Raw genomic sequence first — 20412 nt, forward strand, 5'->3', positions numbered from 1 at the left:
TGTCATCAGTGCAGAAAAGGTAAGATTGGTCAGATGAGGATTTATGTTTGACTTTTCTGTGGCATACTTTCAAGTCAGATTGTTGTCTTCAGGGCAATCATGGGCTAGTGGAAGGAACCCTTTACCTAAACCTCAGTGGAAATGTAATTAAATTTCATAGTACTGAAAGTCACTAAATTTGTTCTGTTGAATAGGAAATCAGTGCACTGAGACCTGAGGATAGGCTTGAGACTCTGGGAGGTTATTTTCTAGAGAGACTGGCTTGAGGTAGGTCTCCATTGATGGCAGGTGAGGGGCAGGAATCCTAGGGCACTTGTATGGTGAATCAGTTGTGGTCGTTAAATTTCGTTATTTACTGTGCTAATGGCCTACATCAAAGAACAGGATGCTTCTTTCCCAAGCCATCCGCCTGCCCTTCCAGGCTGTGCCGGCTCTGCAAAATGTGCAGGTCGTGGCCTTCTGTGGAAGGTTGACTGATTCAGATGAAAGCCCCACCTGCGGTGCAAACCCTGAAACATCAACCAAAGCCTGTACTAAAACCCTTGCCTGACTACACGTCTTAATGAATACAAGGTACACATTTGGCTAGAAAGGAGTGGCTTGTGTTTTCCTCGCATATGGTTCAATTTCCTTCTCACTGTTGCTGATTTTTTAAGATACGTCCTTTCTATTAACACTGACAGTACAGACTGAAGACAAAAGAGCCGTGTCACAGACTCATTCTCAAGCAGAGAATGTTGTACTTGTATTCATTTTGGATAACAGGTTACGGTTTTATATTGGATTTTTAAACAATGTAATAGAAATTATGAAAAACTGGTCTGAAAGGTGGTAATTGATGTGTAATTTGATGTTCTGTATTAATGCGTACTTGTCTTACATCATTTTTAGTACTGCTTTCAAGCATAAATGCCTATATAATGCAATTGTGTTAATTCATTGTTAAATACATTTTTATTAATTACTTAAGTGAACTGAATTATAAACCTCCTGCCAAAAACATTGCTTTGCTTATATTAGACAAGCAATTAATCATGTTTGGATCTATTTTTAAAAATAATTTTGATGATTTGATAAAGCTTTCGGATAATTAAAGTAAGATGAACTGTTTCTGCACTGTCTAAAAAAAAAGCCCTTTGGTGCATCTTTAAAGGACTATAAAATAATAATTAGAACTTAGAATTATAGTCAACTTTCAATGATGACTTCAATGATCATTGCTAATAGAGGGAAGAAGAGGTATTATAGAAAACAAAAAAAGCATTGGAAAGAAATACAAGAAGCCTAGCCATCCTCAGCGTCTCTGTCAGCTTTAAGGGGTCATCTGCGGTAGGAGTTCACTGGCCAGCAGAAGGGTGAAGCCACAGCCTTTGAAAGCTATCTACTTGTGGAAGATTGTGTTAACGCTTCCCCCCCCCCCAGCAGATTTTGATTGGCCCTTGTCTGAACATATTTCTGTATGAAGCCAGGAAATAGCAAAGGTAGAGCACATGAATTTCTAGGAGGAAATAAGTGATTGTGTGGAACGTTGCTTCCCTGAGTCTAAATAAGTTGCTAACTCTGGGCCTCCATACTGAAGCCTCCTTGTTCTATGGACCAGTTGAGTTCTGTATAGGAAATCTGAAGTCAGAATCTGCCAAGGAGCGTTCCTTGTTCTCTTTTGTCCAAATGCATACGAGCAGGTTCTGTGATTATTTAGGGGGAAAGCAGCTCTCTTCTGTTTCTTTAGAGAAGCTGAGCTCCTACCACATCAGCTTTCCTGTAGCCAGGGCAGCAGAGGAAGGAAAGCAGTCAGGTGAGAGGTTCCATGTAGTCTTGCCGTACGTTTTCCTGCTGGTGACCAGAAAAGGCACCCTGGAGGCAAAGGAGTGCATCCTTTCCTCCCAGGAGCTCACCTGTGTCCTTCTCAGAATCCAGATGCAGAGCTGGAGTGTCAGAGCGCTCATGGCGTCCCCCCACTGCCCGTCTTGCCTTCCCTCTTTGCCTTCCTCGTTGTCCTGGCAGGGAGCTGCTGCGGCTCTGTTAACCTGTGCCACTTGCCCATTCTTCTGGCTTACTCGGTCCTCTTTTTCAGGCACCCATTCTTCCAAACTCAGTATTTATTCTCAGTAATTTTCCTGCTTCCGCTTATATTTTTGCCACATGTCTTCTCAGTCTGCCTTTTTTCTTCCTCCTTTTCTCCCATCTCTCTCGTCCACCTCCTCAAAAGCGAAGACTAAAAGAAACAACTGTAAACCAGACTTGTAAAAGAGCAATCTTATCCGATGAGTTCTACTTCCTTTGGGCACCCCCACTTAATAAATGGAAAGGAATGTTGTTTTAGTGTCATAGACCACATAGTAAAAAATGACAGTGGTCCTTAAGGGGCCATGCCTTACTAACCTGTATCTTTGTAGGACATAGCATGGTGCCATGCAGAGAATAATGAGCTCACTAATAGTCTGCTTTCTAGGTAGCGTGAATTAATAAATGTTATGTATGGTGCTACGATGACTTTTTGGTTGATTTGCCGCTGGGCATTTTCCCTGCTCTCTCTTTCATGCCCTTACCTACCTCCTTTCAAACATTATATCTGTGTTTTATTTTATAATCCTGACATAAATGATTTTGACTTATTATTAAAAATATCAGCTGAATAATAAAATACCAGCTGAATAATATGCTTGTACTTCCTGAGGTCAGATGCTTCATGTGTGAAAAGTTGATTGTCTGAGTCTAAATGAGCTATTAACTGAGATCACAGTTACCCTCTGTACCAGGTCTAAAGGCTTCCACGGACAAGCTTTCTCCCAAGGGTTGCTTTGGGTGCAGTCAGAGCTTCCTGACAGAAGCCACTCCCAGAAGGCTGGAGTGCCAGCCTATCCTGAGATCCCTGAGGCTTGGGAGGAGTGTGGACAGCACAGTAGAAAGGAAATAGCTTTAAAAAAATCTTTTCAGATTGGCAATAGCATGATTGTCTTTCTGATTTTACAGACAATGCATATTTCCATAGAAAAAATAAATCAGACATAATAGAAAGGTTTAAAGAAGAAAGTGAAAAATTTTCCACTTTCTTTCTGTCCTTTTTAGTGTAGATTCATTTAGACTTCTGCATATATGTGTAATATATATATATATATATTACACATATATAAATAATATTTTTAAAAGATTATTTAAAAATTGTTTTTTATTACCTGCTTTAAAAAAACTTACTATAACACAGATAACTATCCATGTAATCAGTGTAGCCTGCATCATTGTTTTCATGGTTGCATGGCACTCTTTTGAAAGGTTATTCCATCATTTTCTAACCAACTACATTTAGGTAGTTTTCTTTTTTTTCTTTTTATACAAAAAAGAGAGTGTTAAACTTAATGATCTCTTGGGTGTCATACGCAAGTTTTGATGACGTTCATGGCTCTATGCCTTCAGCTTGTGGCTTTCTGTGGCAGAGGAGGTACAGACAGTGGTTAAGGACATGGCTGCTACAATCAGAGTGCTTGCATCCAAATCCCTGTATTTCACTTACTAGCTGTGTGACTTGGGGAATGTTGTGTAAACTTGTTAAGCCTCAGCTTCCTGGTATGTAAATGGAGGTGATAATCTTGACATTATAGCATTGTAAGGACTACATGAGGCAGTACATGTAAAGTGCTTAGCATGGTGTCTTACATGTCATAAGCACTCAATCTGTGTTAGTTGATCTTTTTGCTATAATGATTTCTACTTCTCATGCCCTTCTCCGTGCATCAGAAGCCTACCCATCGTTCAGTGGTGAGCTCAGATGGCTCTCTGCCTTTCCTTTGGTCGGGCTAAACACCACGGAGCCATCCTTGACACCTGTAATGGCTGAATTGCATCTCCCCAAAATTCCTATGTTGAACTCTTAACCTCCCAGTACCTCAGAATGTGATTGTATTTGGAAATAGCATCTTTAAAGAGGTGATGAAGTTAAATTAGGTTATTGGGATTATCCAGTGTGACTGGTGTCCTTATAAGAAGAGATTAGGCACAGATATACACAGAGAAAAAGACCGTGTGAAGACAGAGGGAAAAGAGCTATGGATAAGTCAAGGAGATAATGTGAGGCGAGGCAACCCCGTCAGCACATTGATCTCAGCCTTCCAGCTTCCAGAACTGTGGGAAAAGGAACTTTTGTTGTTCAAGCCACCCAGCCTGTAGCATTTGTTATGGTAGCCCGTGCAAACTAATACAACACCTCTTTTCCAATCATCGCATGTCCAATCTATTAGAAAATTCTGTCAGCTCCCCCTTCAAAATATATCAAGCATCAGATTACTTCTTATCACCTCGCAGTACCTCACCTTGGTCCAAGCCGAGATGATCTCTAGCCTGGATTATCACAGCAGCCAGATGGTATGGGGTAAGTCAGCTCATGTTACACTTTTTCCTAAAACCCAGCTCATGTGGAATCAAAGTTTAAACCCACACTGTGGTCCATGAATCATTACGGGATCTGGCCACTTGTTACCCCTGGTCTTTTCTCCAACGTCGTCTCCATCTGCTCAGCTACTCCTTCCTCTTTGTTCCTGTACCAGGCACATTACCCTTTTCCTCTTCCTGGAGCTCTTTTTCTGCGGATATTCATGGTGCTCAGTCTCACCTGCTTCCAGTCTGTACTCAGATACCGTCCTCTCAGTGGTGCTTTGCCGTGTGTGTGTGTGTGTGTGTGTGTGTGTGTGTGTGTGTGTGTGTGTGTCTCTCTCTCTCTCTCTCTCTCTCTCTCTCTCTCTCTCTCTCTCTCTCTCTCTCTCGGTCCTTGTCTTCCCCTTTCTTGCTTTATTTATTTTTCTCCATAGAACTTATCATCATCTTACATGCCATGTATTTTACTTGTATTTGTAATTATTGTTTTGTTATTCTTTATAAGTGCCATGAGAGCTGAAGTTTTTGTCTGTTTTTCTTCGCCATTTACCCACAGCTCTTAGAACAGTGCCTGGCACATATTAACACCCCATAAATAGCTTTTGATTGAATGGATGTTCTTTTTGGCTCTCTTCCAGTTTCTCTCTCTTTCTTTGTGCTCCTATAGTACCGTGTTTCTTGTGGTTCTTAGTATATTCTGGATTTACTACAGTTTGCGTACTTTCCCTCCCCCCACAGACTGTAAACTCCTTGAGCAGAAAGTATTTCTCAATTTTCGATTAGGGAACCGAGTGGTACCCTCTATATACTAGCTGCTCAATAAACAGTTAATGAATATGTATAAATACTAACATCAGGAGTATTTATATAGCCATCCTGTTCTTCCCTTTTCTTTCCCTTTCCAAAGCAAATTTATAGACCCTGAGCTCATGGTTGTTCGACTTTATGAATGGAGTAGAGACCTTTCTGATCCATCACTATTTACCCATCACTTCCCTTCATCTTCTTTACCTTTCTCCTTCTCTTTCTCTTAGAGCTCGTCTCCAGTTACCTCAGAACAGCTTTGCTCCTTCTTTCTTCTGCCCTCACATTGGATCCCTTTGCTAGCCAACAGATACTAGCCCCGACTAGCCAGAGCAAGAGCAGCGCTCGTCCATAAGTGTTGCTCGCCAGAGATCAGGGTAAATTTATAGGCGCAGCAAGCGTCTTGTCTCGGTTAAGATCCTTTCAGACTGATGTGGCCTTTGTGGAAATAGAAGGGTTTAAATTCAAGATTGAAAATTGGCGGGCTTGGGATAGAAGAGAAGGGGAAAGGTGGTTGAAGTAGAGGGAAATGAGAAACAAAAAGAGGCAGAGAGCCCACCTCCTGTTCACCAGCTTTGCCACCTCCTCCATGTGTCAAGAGGACCCTTTGGAATTCCAGCAGAGGAGGGTGACTCGTCTGCATTCCCCTGCAGTTAACATGGCCTTTCTTCATGTACTAGATTGAGTAGGAGCATCCAAATAAAAGTTTTAAAAGTATCTTTTACTGAATTTACATTATTTTCTGTTTGTTTTAATTACTGGTATTTCAACAGTAATTTTCTTCTTATTATTTTTTTTAATGACTGTGTACATTATGTAAGCTACATTATGGATTAAATAGGTTTTTCTGATTGGTCTGAGATTATAAGCACTATTTACACTGAAGATTTTAATGGGAGAAAGAATTTAGAGTTGCAAACAACTGATTTACATGGAAACTTTGGGAATACAACTTAATGGTGGGCTGACTTCTTATAACTGACTTTAATTGTTTTTGTTGTTTTAGTTTTGGTTTCACATTTTGCTTATCTAGTCTGTAAGTAGAATCGAGTGTGGCTTTTCCCTTTAATTCCATAGTTACTCTATGCTGTTGAGCAAAAAGGTAAAACAAATTATAAGTCCTGTCATAAATAATAACTTTCTTATTATATTATAATATTTAAAAATGATTAATAGTTCTATTTCCTCTGCCTTTTAATCAGATAATAATCAGGTAAAACTTTTGTTTTATATTCATTTTACCAATAAGAAGAGTAAGTGAATGAATATAAGATTAATATTCTTAAGAAGCATCGTTATGTTGTATCGGAGCTCAAACAAAATTGCTTAAAGAGCAGTAAATATTTTTCTTGAACTCTCACCTTTGTGGAATTGGACCACTTAAGATGTGAGTTCCTCAGGAGAAGGTGCCTTTGTCTCTAGAACCACACTCAGTAAATGGTGCTGAAGGAATAATAATTTATACTGAGACAGTCAGGAAAAAAGGCCGTCTGCAAAGACTGGATAGATAACATCTTACATGGCTGGTACTGTTGCACTTTTGAAGGGCAATTAATTACATCCACTGGGAGAAGTGTTTTAAAAACAAAATACCCTCTGCTCTTCAATAGTTTTATCTCCAATTATTTTATGACTCCATAAAATAATTATAAAAATTCATTCAAATCAGAGTGCAAAGTATCTTGCCACCAAAATGTTAAATTTCTCCAGGGATTGGCAAGGTTTAAAAGGCCCCTACCCCCTACCACTTTCCAGAAAGCCCTTTCATTTATTTCTCTTTAAAAAATTCTAATCAATAAATTAATTGCTGGTCAGGGGTACTTCTCCAGTTACAAAAACTCACTTCTTAAAATTTAGCATCTAAGAGAAGGTTAGTTTGGAAGTTAATTATGTTTAGTATGATATCAATAATTGTTTCCTGTTCATGAATTTAATAAAATGGCTCTTTTGATTCACTAACAATTACTTGTTAGGATGAATAAAGAAAAACACGTATTTTAATTGTCCTACTTTTGAAATCACCCAGCACACAGTTACATAGAGTTATTCAGCTTTAGAAAAAAGCATTTTGACTTCTACACGAATGTTCATGGCAGCATTCCACTTTCCAAAAAGTGGGAATAACCCAAATATCCATTAACTGATGAGTGGATAAATAAAATGTGGTACATCCATACCGTGGAACATTGTTGACAATACAAAGAAATGAAGCACTGACACATGCTACAACATGGACTAACCTTGAAAGCATTATGCTAAGTGAAAGAAACCAGCCACCAAAGGCCACATTTTTATGATTCCATTTGTATAAAATATCCAGAGAGGCAAATCTACGGCAGCAGTAAGTAGATTAGGGTTGGAGTCAGGGGTTGGTGTCGGGGGTTGGAGGGCAAAAGGAGTGACTGATAATGGGCGCCATGATTTTGTTGGAGTGATGATGTTCTAAAATTAATTATGGTGATGGTTGCACAACTCTGTGAATATCCTAAAAACCACTGTACACTTTACACAGATGAATTGTATGATATGTGAATTTTATCTCAATAAAACCTAAGCTTTTTTATTAGTAATTGATTCACTGGTTTCATATAATAGAAGAGACCTTAGAGGTATATAGCATGCTCAGTCAGAGAGATAAATATAATGTATAGGGAGTAAATGAGCTCAACATCTACGAGGGAGATTCTCAGCATCTCTGAAGTTCTGTTCAGGTGAGAATGAATAAAGAACAAATTCCCTATTTCATGAATTTGAAAATATAATTGTAGTTATATACTGGGGAGCAGATCTCAGAGTTTACGTGTATTGAAATTTTCATTTAAATTCTGAACGACTATTTGAAGTAATCTGCTTTGTTTCGTGAAGATACTTAAAATATTTCTGCTGGTTGCTTTAGCAATGACCTTGCTAAGCAGTGTCTCCAGGCCAATTGTAATATGGTCATTTGCCATAAACCATAAAAGGCAGTTCAGGCAGTGCAATTGTTGTGTGGATTTGGGAAGTTCAAGTCATTTTAAAAATTAATTCTGGTGTATGAAGGGGAAATGAGAAATCAGGGTGCCGCAAAGAGGCCTCAAGAAAATATTTGGGCTTCCCTTCTTCCTCTCTAAGATGGAAGAAACATTCTTGATAGGAGATTTGAAATTGTTTAGTGTTGTCCAGGTGGATTGTATTAGAGTGACACCCATCTTCAAATCAGCAATATTTATTCTGAAACACTTTAAAAGTTATTTTTAATTATTAAATAATTTGTTTATATATGTCACTTAAAAAAATTCACACATCACAGATTCAGCTAAAATTCTATTACACCGCCACCCAATCCCATTTCTCTCTGGAGAGGAAACTACTATTGTTGATTTGGTAGATATTGCCCTTGGGCTTCTAGGTCTTTTTCTATATATTTCATATGTACATATATGTTCTTCTAGAAATGTATAGTTTGGATGTGTGGTTTCTTAAAAAAAAAAAATCCAGCAACATAATGGTAGCATTTTTCCCTTTAAAAAATACATCTTTGAGAGTTTTTTATGTTTGTAGGCATAGGGTTGTACACGTTTGTTTTTTTTAAATAGTTTTTTTTAAATTACAGTTGATAATACAGTATTGTATTAATTTCAGGTCTACATCATAGTGATTAGATTATGTATATAACTTGCTAGGTGATCACCCTGATAAATCTAGTACCCATCTGACACCATTCATAGTTATTGCAATGTTATTGACTATGTTCCCTGTGCTATACTTTACATCCCTATGATTATTTTGTAACTACCAGTTCATACTTCTTAATCCCTCCCCCTTCCTTCACCCATCCCCCCACTTCCCCTCCCGTCTTCCAACCATCAAAATATTCTCTGTAACAATGAGTTTGTTTCTGTTTTGTTTGTTCGTTTATTTTGTTTTTTGGATTTCACTTTTCTTTTTAACTGCTGCAGGGCATTTATTATATGTATGTGTGATAAATAACATGTAGATATCCTGATTTATTTAACCATCCCTCTATTGATGGTCATTTAAGTTTTTTCCTAATTTTTGCTATTATGAACAGGTCAGCAGTAAAATATCAGTATATCACCTTGTGAACATGCGTGTGAGGTGCTTTACAGGGTAGTAAACAAGAGAAAGAATTGCTAGGTGGAAGGTGTGCTTATTCTCCATTTCGATACTGCCAAGTTGTCCCCCTGAAGGTGCCAATGTATTCTCCCACCAGGAGTTTCCCTGTACACTTTCCAACACTTGACATCAAACTTTACTTGTGGTTAAAACATATCTCCTTGTTTTAATTTGCATTTTCATTTTCATGAGTATTCATGAGGTTGAACAGATTTTCACGTTTAATGGCTCTTTAATTTCCTCTTCTGCAAATTATTCTTGCATATTCTTTATCCAGCTTTTAAATATTGGATTGTTTATCTTTTTCTTATTGATTGGAGGCATTTATTATATATTTTAGATATTAATCGTTTGTCTCACGTGTGTTGTAAATATTTCCTTCCTCTGTGGCTTGTTTTTAAACTTTGTTTATGATGCTATTTGCCAGGCAAAAGTTTTAAATTTAGATGTAGTGAAATTTATCTTTCTTTATGCTCAGAAGCCCTCAATCTCCCTCCCCACTTTGTTTAATTCTCTCCTGTTGCCTTCTTGAAAGTCTTACATTTTTATTTTGCACTGGTATGTAGTTGCTCCTACTGATATGTCATTTTAGGTTTAGGACTTTAATTACTCTGGAATTTTTTTTGTGTGTGAGTGACTTGTGTGAAGAAGCGATTTTATTATTTTTTTATTTTGTGCTTTTTGCAAATGGACAGCCAGGTGTATCAGCACCATTTGTTGAGTAGTTGATCCTCTTCCCATGATTTGGAATGCCACTTTTATTATATTTTGAATTCCCTTGTATTCATTCAATGGACTGTCCCTGGAGTCTGTGTTCTGTTCTATGAATCTGATTATCTATTCCTGCACCATATCACGCTGTTTTAATCAGTATAGCTTGACAGTGTTATTTTTTATTTATTTTTTTTATTTTTACAGCAAAAAAAATTTATATTTAGAATTAGCCAGCTGGACTCAGTTTAGATGATTCCAATTTTGTTGGCAACATCCAAAGCATCATAGTCAGGAGCCAGCCGAACATATGCCTTCTTCTCTCCATCAGGCCTGATCAGGGTGTTGACCTTGGCCACGTCAATGTCACAGAGCTTCTTCACAGCCTGTTTGATCTGGTGCTTGTTGGCCTTGACATCCACAATGAACACAAGTGTGTTGTTGTCTTCTATCTTCTTCATGGCTGACTCGGTAGTTAGGGGGAACTTGTTGATGGCACAGTGGTCAAGCTTGTTTCTTCTGGGGGCGCTCTTCCGAGGATATTTAGGCTACCTTCCGAGCCGCAGTGTCTTGGGCCTTCGGAAGGTGGGTGACGTGCGGATCTTCTTTTTTTTGTGGCTGTGGACGCCTTTCAGGACTGCTTTCTTTGCCTTCAAAGCTTTTGCTTTGGCTTCGGCTTTCGGAGGGGCAGGGGCTTCCTTCTTCGCTTTCGGCGCCATCTTCGTGAAAAGTTGACAGTGTTATTTTGATATCTGGTAGGGCAAGACCCTTTGTTCGTTCTTTTTAAGATTGCCTCAACTATCTTGTATGTTTATTCATTTGCTTTAATTTTTTTTTTTTGTATCACCGTGTCCAATTCCTTGCAAATTCCATTTGGTATTTTTTTTTTTTTAGAGATTACCCTAAATTTATAAATTAACTTGGGGAAAAATAAAGTCTTTATAGTATTGAGTCTTCCCATCCAGGGACAAGATACATCTCTTCTTTAATTACTTTATGCCCTTCAGTAAAGTTTTATATATTTTTTTCATGTCTTGCATGTCAGGCATTTTAAAATTATTTTGAATGGGATTTATTTCTAAGTTTTTCTAATTGATCATTGCTAATATATATATATATATATATATATATATATATAGGCTAATAATTTCTGGTTTTGTCTTGTATGTGATTTTGCTGACATCATTTTATCGGGTTGTCGGAAAAGTCATGACACATTTTTGCAACGAAAAACATAGAAAATATATATCATGACTTTTCTGACAACTCAATAGATTTAATAGTTTGCCATTCGCTTCTTTTGGCTCTTTATGTAGACAATTTCAAAATCTGCAAGTAATGACAATTTTGTTTCTTTCTTAATAATATGTATATCTTATATTGTTTTTTTCTTGAGCTACTTTAACTAGTACAAGTCTTTGTTTTTCATAGATTCCCTCTTTCAGGTTAAGGAAAATTTCTTGTATTTCTAGTTTGTTAATAGTCTTACTGTTAATGTGTTTTGCATTATATCAGATCCTTTTCTCTGCAGTAATTAACACAATCATGATTTTTTTCTTGTAATTTGTTAATGTAGTAATTGTCTTCATAGATGGTTCTCTTATATTTTCCTAGAAAGTTGACTATTTTGTTTATTTTTTTTCTAATTTATTCACATTGATTATATATTATCTGAATTCAAAAAATAAGAATTCTATTCTTTTTCTTTTTAAAATTTATTTTGCCAAAGATTTGCCTGTTTTATTTGTCCTTGAAAATTACCAGGTTTGGGTTTTATTGATCAATTCTATTTTTTGTTTGTTTTCGGAGTTTCTTGATTTCTCATTCATCTATCTCTTCTTATGTCTTTATTAACAGCTCTTTTCTATATATTTATTATGTTTCTCTTTTTCTAGCTTCTTGAATTTAAAATTTAAGCTGTTTTTTTTTATTGTTTATATTTTCTAAACAAGCATTTAAGACTATAAACTTTCCTAAATGCTACTTTTCCAGCAGCACAAACATTTTAGTATACAGTTTTTTTGTGATTCATTTTTAAACACTTGGTGATTTTCATTTTGATTTGTTTTTCTTTAACCTAAAAGTTTTTTGGAAGTGTGTTGTACAATTTTTACATGTATAGGACTCTTTTGGTTACGCAGACCTGTCAGATTATTTGCCCTGTATATTTTCTGTTTGGGGAATGGGAGTGCTCCTTTGTGGCCTAATACAAGATTACTTTTTGTGAATATACTAAAGGCTAATGCTTGTGAAATTTTTATTCAGATTCTCTCATCGCCTAGTTTTCAGTTCTTCATTTGATGATTTCTGCTGAGAAAAGTATGGTAAAAGTCCCTCATGCTTACATGCTTTGTCAGTCAAATATGCTGGTATTGAAAGCCATAAACAATTTTGCAAAAAGTAAAAAAGGACACGTTTCTGGTTTTATAATTATGAAGTTCAGTCCAGCCATGATGCCTGTTTTATTCTAAGGAAGGAAACAGTCACCTACATAGATGGGGCTGTATCTAACAGGTGATAGAAACCTAAGGACTTGATATTGCAAAGATAAAGAACCTGTTCTAACCGCTCTTAGGAATCTCTCCAACCTAACAGAGTACTTGGAGATACAATGATGCTTTGCTGCATAATTTGTAATAATAAAAAATCAGAAGTAAATGTCCAGTAGAAATAGTTTAACAAATAAGATATTATGTGGACTTTAAAAATAATTTTTTAAAAGAATATTTAAGATTATGGGAGCAGAATTGTTCCTGATGTCTTTATGTAATAAAGCAGAATATAAAATAGCATATAGTATGATTACATTTTGAGAAAAACAATATATGTACATTAAATAAAATATATGCATGGAATAAAAGATTATTTTTAACAGTTATTTCTTGAGTGGTGGTATGCAGGTATGCATATTTTCATTTTATTCTTTAGATTTCGCTATGTTTTCAAAACTTTTTACAATGATGATTTATTTAATAATAAAAATGTATGTCTTTGGAGTCTTCTTTTACCAAATAATTTCTTTTGTCTAGGCTATACGTAGCCTAAAATCAGGTGAGTGCTAATTGGAATATCTAGCTTTAAAGGCAGAAGTCCTTGAAGTGATTATAGCAGATTTAATCTAAAATACACTAAATGAAGTTTAAATTAAAATCATATTTAATGGACAAAGAGTAAAAGGACTGATGATACATTTTGTGTTAAGGAGTGTGAAGGGGGAAATAGATATTCTTATTTGCTGGTGGAAGTAGTGTTAGGCAACTGTGATGGGCAATTTAGCAATATGTGTTGAAATTTTGAATGTTTATATTCTTTGATCCAGAAATTTCTCTGCTATGAATTAACCTGCAACAGTTCTCATAAAAGTAGAGAAGCGTTTCACTGAGTACTGCTTATAATAGTGAAAAAAAATGGAAGGAAAAAAATCCTAATATCCACAAATGTGGAGCTGGTTAAGTGAATTGTGTTATATCTAAACAAGGGAATATTATACAAGCTCAAAAAGAAAAAAGAACTTTATGGGTAATGACATAAAAAAATGTCCATGATACATTTTTAACTGAATGAAATTAGTTGCAAAATACTGTATGTAATATTTTTACAAAAATGGGACGTGTATGTACACAAACACACATATGTACATGCATTAAATTTTTTTTGAGAACTATGTATGAAATAGTTAACAGTACCTACATGTGAGCAAAGGGCAGAACCTGGGTGACTTCACTTCATGTATTACTATAATTTTGAATTTTCACAATAAACATGGATTGTTTTAAACAAATTTTGATAAAAATAAATTTTAAAAGGTAAAAAAAATGATATCACTGTAATCAGACACTACTTATGTATTTCCTTTCTGTGTGTAGTAATAGCCTAGCCATGTAATTAGCATGTGAAGCAGAATCGCTGCCCTGGAGACTTGTCCTCTGAAATTCTCTTTTTCACAGCTATACAGCATTCATATAATTATTTTTAATGGGTAGTGACATGATAATCATTTTTTCTGTAAGTCAAGTAATTACAATTTAGTAATTTCTTTAAGATTTTATTTTAAATTGAAGCATAGGTGACATAAAACATCACATTAGTTTCAGGTGTGCAAGATAATGATTCCATATTTACATGCATTATGAAATGATCACCGCAATAAGTCTAGTTATCTTTCTCACCATCATAGTGATTTAGTAATTTCGTACCTCAGTGAACCAGTCTTAATTTAATAGACGTTTATCTTATACAGGTCAGATAATCCCAAGGTGGATATTTAATTTGTCTGAGAAAGGAATTAGATGGGTAAAATTAGTAACATGAGTGCAAACTTTAAAAAAATCCCATAGGAGTTCCTATGAAACATAATAAAACTTATAATGTTTGCGTCATTGTATCTTTCATACTAGTCATAGAAATAAGTCTTTGGAGGATTTGTTATTTATTATGAGTCACAAGTATCATATAAAGTTAAAAAGATATGACCAAACATATAAATTTTGAGTTAATTTCTAATTTTCACTTAAGGTACCCGATGAACTTTAAAATACATGTTAATTCATAAATATTAAGCTATAATTTTCACTCAGTGGCATTTGTAGTTCTTGAGCAGTTCTGTTATCCCTTTAAATGCCTAGCTACCATAAAACTTAAAAGCCAAGCTTAGAAAAGGATGAGCAATAAACCATTAATTGTAGGTAATTATGAAGCTAGTGATTTAAACAATGTTTGTAGAGATGTCACCTTAATACAGCTTACATACTCAGTGTCTGCATGCTTCCCTGTTTTATTTCTGGTATCTGAAAATGTCCATTGTGTACAGTAAATGTGGGTCCAACGTTCAAAGTAAAACTGTAATAAAGCAAATTAAAGTGCAAGCAAAAGATGCAAAAATAATTTCATTTGCAGTTTATTCCCTGAAACTTAGTTGATAGGTTAAAGCCATTATTATCTTTAGGATCATTGGCAGATACTTGAGATGAGTGACATGTGGAATGATTAAGTTCATTACCTGAAGGTTATAAAGAAGAAACAACAAAACTACTGGCTTAAAATAATGATGTCAAACTCTTTTATATAAAAAGTAAAGTCACTGTGGGCAGCTTTGCAAGACTTCCGCTTTTAATCACTTATAAACTCATGCATTAGTTTTTTTTCTTATTCTATTCTACACTTCTAAGCTCTGCCTAAGCTGGTAATTTGTTTTCAGTCAGTATTGGTTTAATAAACTGTTCAGAATGCACACCTGTGTCAAGAGCAATGCTGAAAGCTAGGTTTTGGGAACTGCCAGGTGAGGCTTCTGACTCTGTTTAGCTTTGACTCCCATGGATAAATATTATGACTACTGTAGACCTTTTCCCCTAACTCCTTTTTGGGGATATTTTGCACTCTGTTTTTCACTACGAAAGCTTAACTTTTACATTTGTCTCATCAGCACCTGAGAACATCTTTTTTGGATGTTCTGCTTCCCATGCAAATGCAGAGAAAGGAGTGTCCCAACTCTGCTCCAGGGCTAACCGCTATTCCTGTACCTGATCGCATCTTATCCACCTCCGCTTACTTGTACATTTATCTTCACTCTCCCCAGGATCTTCCTTCCATCCCTCTGAATTCAACCACACACCCAGCTTCTCTATCATAACATTATGTGCCTTCTGACTCCTATTCCTCTTTGCTCCTTTTTTACTACAAAACATATTGCATCGGTGTTTCATGCCCACCATCTCCCAGCCTCTCCAAACTGATGTTCATTTCCACCAGTCTACTGAACAACTTCTTTCTCCAGTGCTACCCTTGATCTTTATATTGCAAAATCCAAAGGTCTCCTATTATTTCTGGCCTTTCCACAGCACTAATGTTGCTGACTATGCCTTTCATGAGAATTTTTTTTTTCTCCTGGCTTTTCTCACATTATTTATCATAATTCTCCTACCTTTGTAGCCAGTTCTTCCCAGCTTGCTTTCCTGGTTACTTTTCCTTCTGTTGTCTGACAGTAGGCATTCATCACTCTGTCCTCAGGCCATACTCTCCTCTCTCCGTATTTTATCCATTCGAGCGCTTGCACAAGCAGCAAATAACACCTCTCCACTAATGGCTTCCTCAGCTTAGTCCTGTGTGAACTCTTAACTGGCTAGGAAATCTGTATCCTAGCTGTGTTCAGAACTTTTCAGTTAGATGTCCCACTATAACGTCCTTTTTATCATGAGAACCTGTGACCTTTTGGGTGAAAAGAAAGTCACCTTCTCCATAAAACTAGTTAATTTATAAAAATTCTTTGTTTCAACAGAGAATTCTGATCCCTGTAAATGGCACCACTTTTACTAGTGATTTTAGCTGAAAAATCTAGATGTATCCCTTAAATCAACCCACCCCATTACCCTCTATGGAGTCGTATGCTGATTTCTGTCAGTTCACCCAGCACAGCGCCACCACCTTGGTCCATCTCACCTTGCCTGGCCTTCTAACCATGAATTCCTCCTCAGGCCTGATGACACTTTCTAAACAGCACTGTAGTCAAGCCACTCACCATCGAGTAGTTCCTTATTCACTTTGATGTTGGTTTTAGCTCCAGACCTGACTCTCAGGACCCTTGGGAGTTTGTTTCTCCCTCTCTCTCCACTCCCTTCCTTCCTCCCATTCAGTCAGCTACATTCTCTCCTTCATATCTTTAGTCACATTGTCCTCCTTGTCAGATTGCCGGCTTCACTCCATTCCAAGTCCTGCCTAGCTTTGAAGAACCACCAAAGTACCCACACTTTAATCGAGTATTTTTCCTGTATATCTTCTTTGTGGATAAGTAAATAATCCTCTGGGCATAAACCTCACCTTCCCTCAAAAACATTCTCTGAATCCATTCCATTTTCTACTATTTCTTAATACATATTTTAGTCTTATTTACCTAACTGTACTTTAAGCTTCTTGAGGGTGAGACTGTATCTTAGCCCCTTGTCTGTCCCCTCTGATGACCATTATTATACAGAGGATCATTTTAATTACTATTTATTGATTAATTGTTGGGCATCACAGTTTGAATACTTAACAGGTTAAGAAAACCACAATTAAGATTTGAAACAATCCAATTATCTATATTCAGTGAAACATCAAAAGTTTCTCTTAGTAACATATGCCAGGGCGTAACATTGTTTAAACATACTTTTTAAAGAAATGTCTTCTAGATGAAATACTTACTATTAAAGTACATATATGTCCTCTTGTTTCATTGGAGATGGGGAGCCTGCCACTTTCCTTAGGATAGCCTTGTAACATTTAAAATGTAAAAACATCTCATGCTATAAGGTACTAGAGTTGCAGAAGGTTAGTGCTAGAGAGAGTAAGGGTGAGTCTTCCAGAACTTTCTTTTCACAGTTGAAGCTAACAGAAACGTAGGGACTGGTTACACCACTAGTGTATGTTGAGGCTGGGACTGCAGGCAGGTGTGCTAACATCAAATCCAAAGACATTTCTACTGTACACTTCCATATATTCCATTCACTCATTTATTCACCCGTCACATAGTTAGCGAGCACCTACTATGTGTCCAGCATTGGTAGGCAATGAAATATAACAAAGAGTAAGACACCAGTCCCTGCCCCCAAAGAGCATAACTGGAGGAAACAGACAAGTCAATATAAAGTGGAAATGCAATGGGACATGAGGTGTAGGAAAAGTCCTTTTCTGTTTTCTGTTGTTTTATTCTAATATGGAAAGGATTGAGGAAGTTTGATGCTGAGGGATAGCGAGAGGGAAGCTGAAGATTTGGCTGAAGGGTAACTGGTGCCGTGATGTCCCTTTGAAGGCCCTGGGAAGGGAATAGGGTGCAGAGCACAGGCAGGGCATTAGCCTCAGACCAGAGAGAGGTAGCATTTCAAATCAGAATGGAATTGAAAAAAGGAAGCCAGAAGCTGAAGAAGCATCCCCACCTGATGCCTTCTATTTTCTGATTGAAGTAGGAGACAAGGTCATTGGATGAGACTGAGGGTAATGGGAGAGGGAGAGAGGTAGAGAAGAATAAAGCATATTTGAAACCCCGTATAGGAAGCGCAAGCATCTTGACCTGCTCAGGAATGTAGGGAGCAGAGCTATCTATTGTCCAGGCAGGGTAAGGATGGTGAAGGGAAAACGCCTGAGACATACCCAGCAGAGGATCACCACTAGGTGAATAAGGGGCTTGCTTGGCAGGAGTCAAGGCCTCTGATGTCTGTACTGTAGTGCTCCAGGGGCATCAGTGTCTCAGCTCCTGCCAGGAGGGATCTGGAACCGATGAGCAAAATGAATGACAGTTATGCAGGAATGATCTGAGATTGGCCTGGGTTGTGGGCAAGCTCAGGGAGCTTGGAAACCTGGAGTGACAAGAGTGGTGCTGACTACAGGAATAAGTAGACCTTTTCCTCTTGTGGCAGTTGATGTGCAAGGAACAGAAAGTTGGTTGAAGGAATGAAGGGGAAGAGATGTTAGAAAAGAGATTAATTTAGAAGAGGTTTATTTTGAAGGGTCAGTTGATTTAGTCTTGAAATGGAGGGCTAAGCTATCAGAGACATACTTACTGGTAAGGTGTGTCAGGACGAGGCATCTCTGTCTTTGAGTCATGGCAGACGTTTGCTGCTGGCGTGCCTCATGGCCCAGATGTTAGGTTCTCTGGGTTCTCACTGCAGTCAGGAGGAGCCCCATCTAGGATCGCTTTTTTTCCCCAGGACTTTTCATGTTTAATGCTTATGCTGTTATAATTCTTCAGTATTAATAATTCAGAGTCAATTGTTTTTAATAGCCTAGCTATAAATAATTAGTGAAGAGAATTAAAGGAATGGATATACTCATTGATATTTTCATAATCCTTATGCTGCCCTGTGGCTTTGCCTACTCCTGATAAAACTTGATATTGTGAACATTTCATGCAATGAAATTCAAATGTGAAGAGAGCAAAAGCAATTAAAATTGCTTTGAGAAATAAAACCAAGAGCAACTGACATGAAAAGGAATTGCTAGGGCCTTTCTAAACCAAAATAATTTAGTGACTAAGAGATTTGAAAAAAATGCCTGAAAGTGTTCAAATCTCCCTCTTCTCAATTCCTAAAACTAATTTGATCTAGTGGTAAAAAATAAAGACTATTTGTGTTTATATGCACATTACATATTTGTATGTACACACATGCATAAGGTATTTGAGGCAGTGTATCATTAGACTTTGAAAAAACAGTAACAGGCCCTCATAATCATGAAGATGAAAAAATAGTTTATCTTGAGAGAAGAGTAAATTGTGTATTAGTAATTTATGAATAGACAATAAAATTAGATACTAAAATTGCATATTCTGGGCCTATGCCAACAATCTGTCATACCGGAGTATAGCATTTATGAGTCACTATTAAAATTGTTTATTAATCATTTACTTTCCCTTTTCACTGAATTCTTTGAAAGTGGAGAGCAGTCTTTTTGAACTTTGTGTCTCAAGCAGGTACTCATAAGAACACTCAAAAGGCTCTCTGATAACAATGCTTACACACAACATTATTAGAATAACCTATGCCATAGTATTTTTATTATCCCCTTTCTACAAGAGAGTTAACTGAAGCCTGAGAAGTTTAAGCAATTTTTTTTTTCATGTGACATTCCTCCTAAGTGACTGGTCAGGAATTTGAACCTGGGTGCTGTGGTTCCAAAGTACTTGTTATGTATGGGGCTAGGAATGTGTTCCTCATTTTTATATTCCTAAGACCTAGTACTGTGCTCAAACATTGTAGTTAGTCAATGAAAATATTTGAAATAAAGAACAAAGAAGTTATAATATTAGAGTTACCCAGATATAGCGAAATAATTTTTTTAATTCCATAAATTATCAGAAATCTCTGTATCTCTTAATTTTTAAAATTATGTTTAAGATAGTGAAAGGGAAACAATGAGTTTTAAAGAGTATTGTTTTTGACAACACTGAGAACTCTACGGTGTGATCAGGAAGCGTCACATGGGAGTGAGAAAAGTCTCCATTCAGCTGCTGCTGCTACTATCACTGTTTTGTTGTGACCTTGGGCCTGTAAGTTTCGTATACTCACTCACTGAACAAAGTTTTATTTGGGGTCTGACAAGTTTCCAACCCTGTGTTAAACGCATGGTTGTGAAATAGTCATGGTTTTTCTCTCAGGGAGCTTAGAGCCTAGTAAGGGAGACAGACATTCATGTAATGAAAGGAATAATTATAAAATGATAGTGACAAGTGTTGGACAGGAGAGGTCCATGGAACTGAGAGAACATACAATAGGAGAATTAGACATAATTACAGAGATCCAGGAGGTGACAGGTGTTCTGAAATCTAAAGACTGAGTAGGACTTAAACTAAACAAAGGGAAGGAGGGAAGAGCAGTGTAGGCAGATGGAGCAGGCTTGGGAACATCAGAGAGAATGGTGGGAGAGGGAGAAAGGACCCAGCCTGGC

At 36.8% G+C, this 20412-nt stretch overlaps 1 protein-coding gene and 1 pseudogene across 1 annotated transcript in view; one reads left to right on the plus strand and one right to left on the minus strand.

The window, feature by feature from the left end:
• PLCL2 (phospholipase C like 2) overlaps nucleotides 1-20412 on the plus strand; it is a 181706-nt gene that overhangs the window by 56881 nt on the left and 104413 nt on the right. The gene's annotated exons all lie outside the window — the stretch shown is intronic.
• On the minus strand, nucleotides 10248-10724 carry LOC109374437 (60S ribosomal protein L23a pseudogene; annotated as a pseudogene).

The sequence above is a fragment of the Hipposideros armiger genome, unplaced genomic scaffold (assembly GCF_001890085.2).
Source record: "Hipposideros armiger isolate ML-2016 unplaced genomic scaffold, ASM189008v1 scaffold_823, whole genome shotgun sequence".
NCBI classification, from domain to species: domain Eukaryota; kingdom Metazoa; phylum Chordata; class Mammalia; order Chiroptera; family Hipposideridae; genus Hipposideros; species Hipposideros armiger.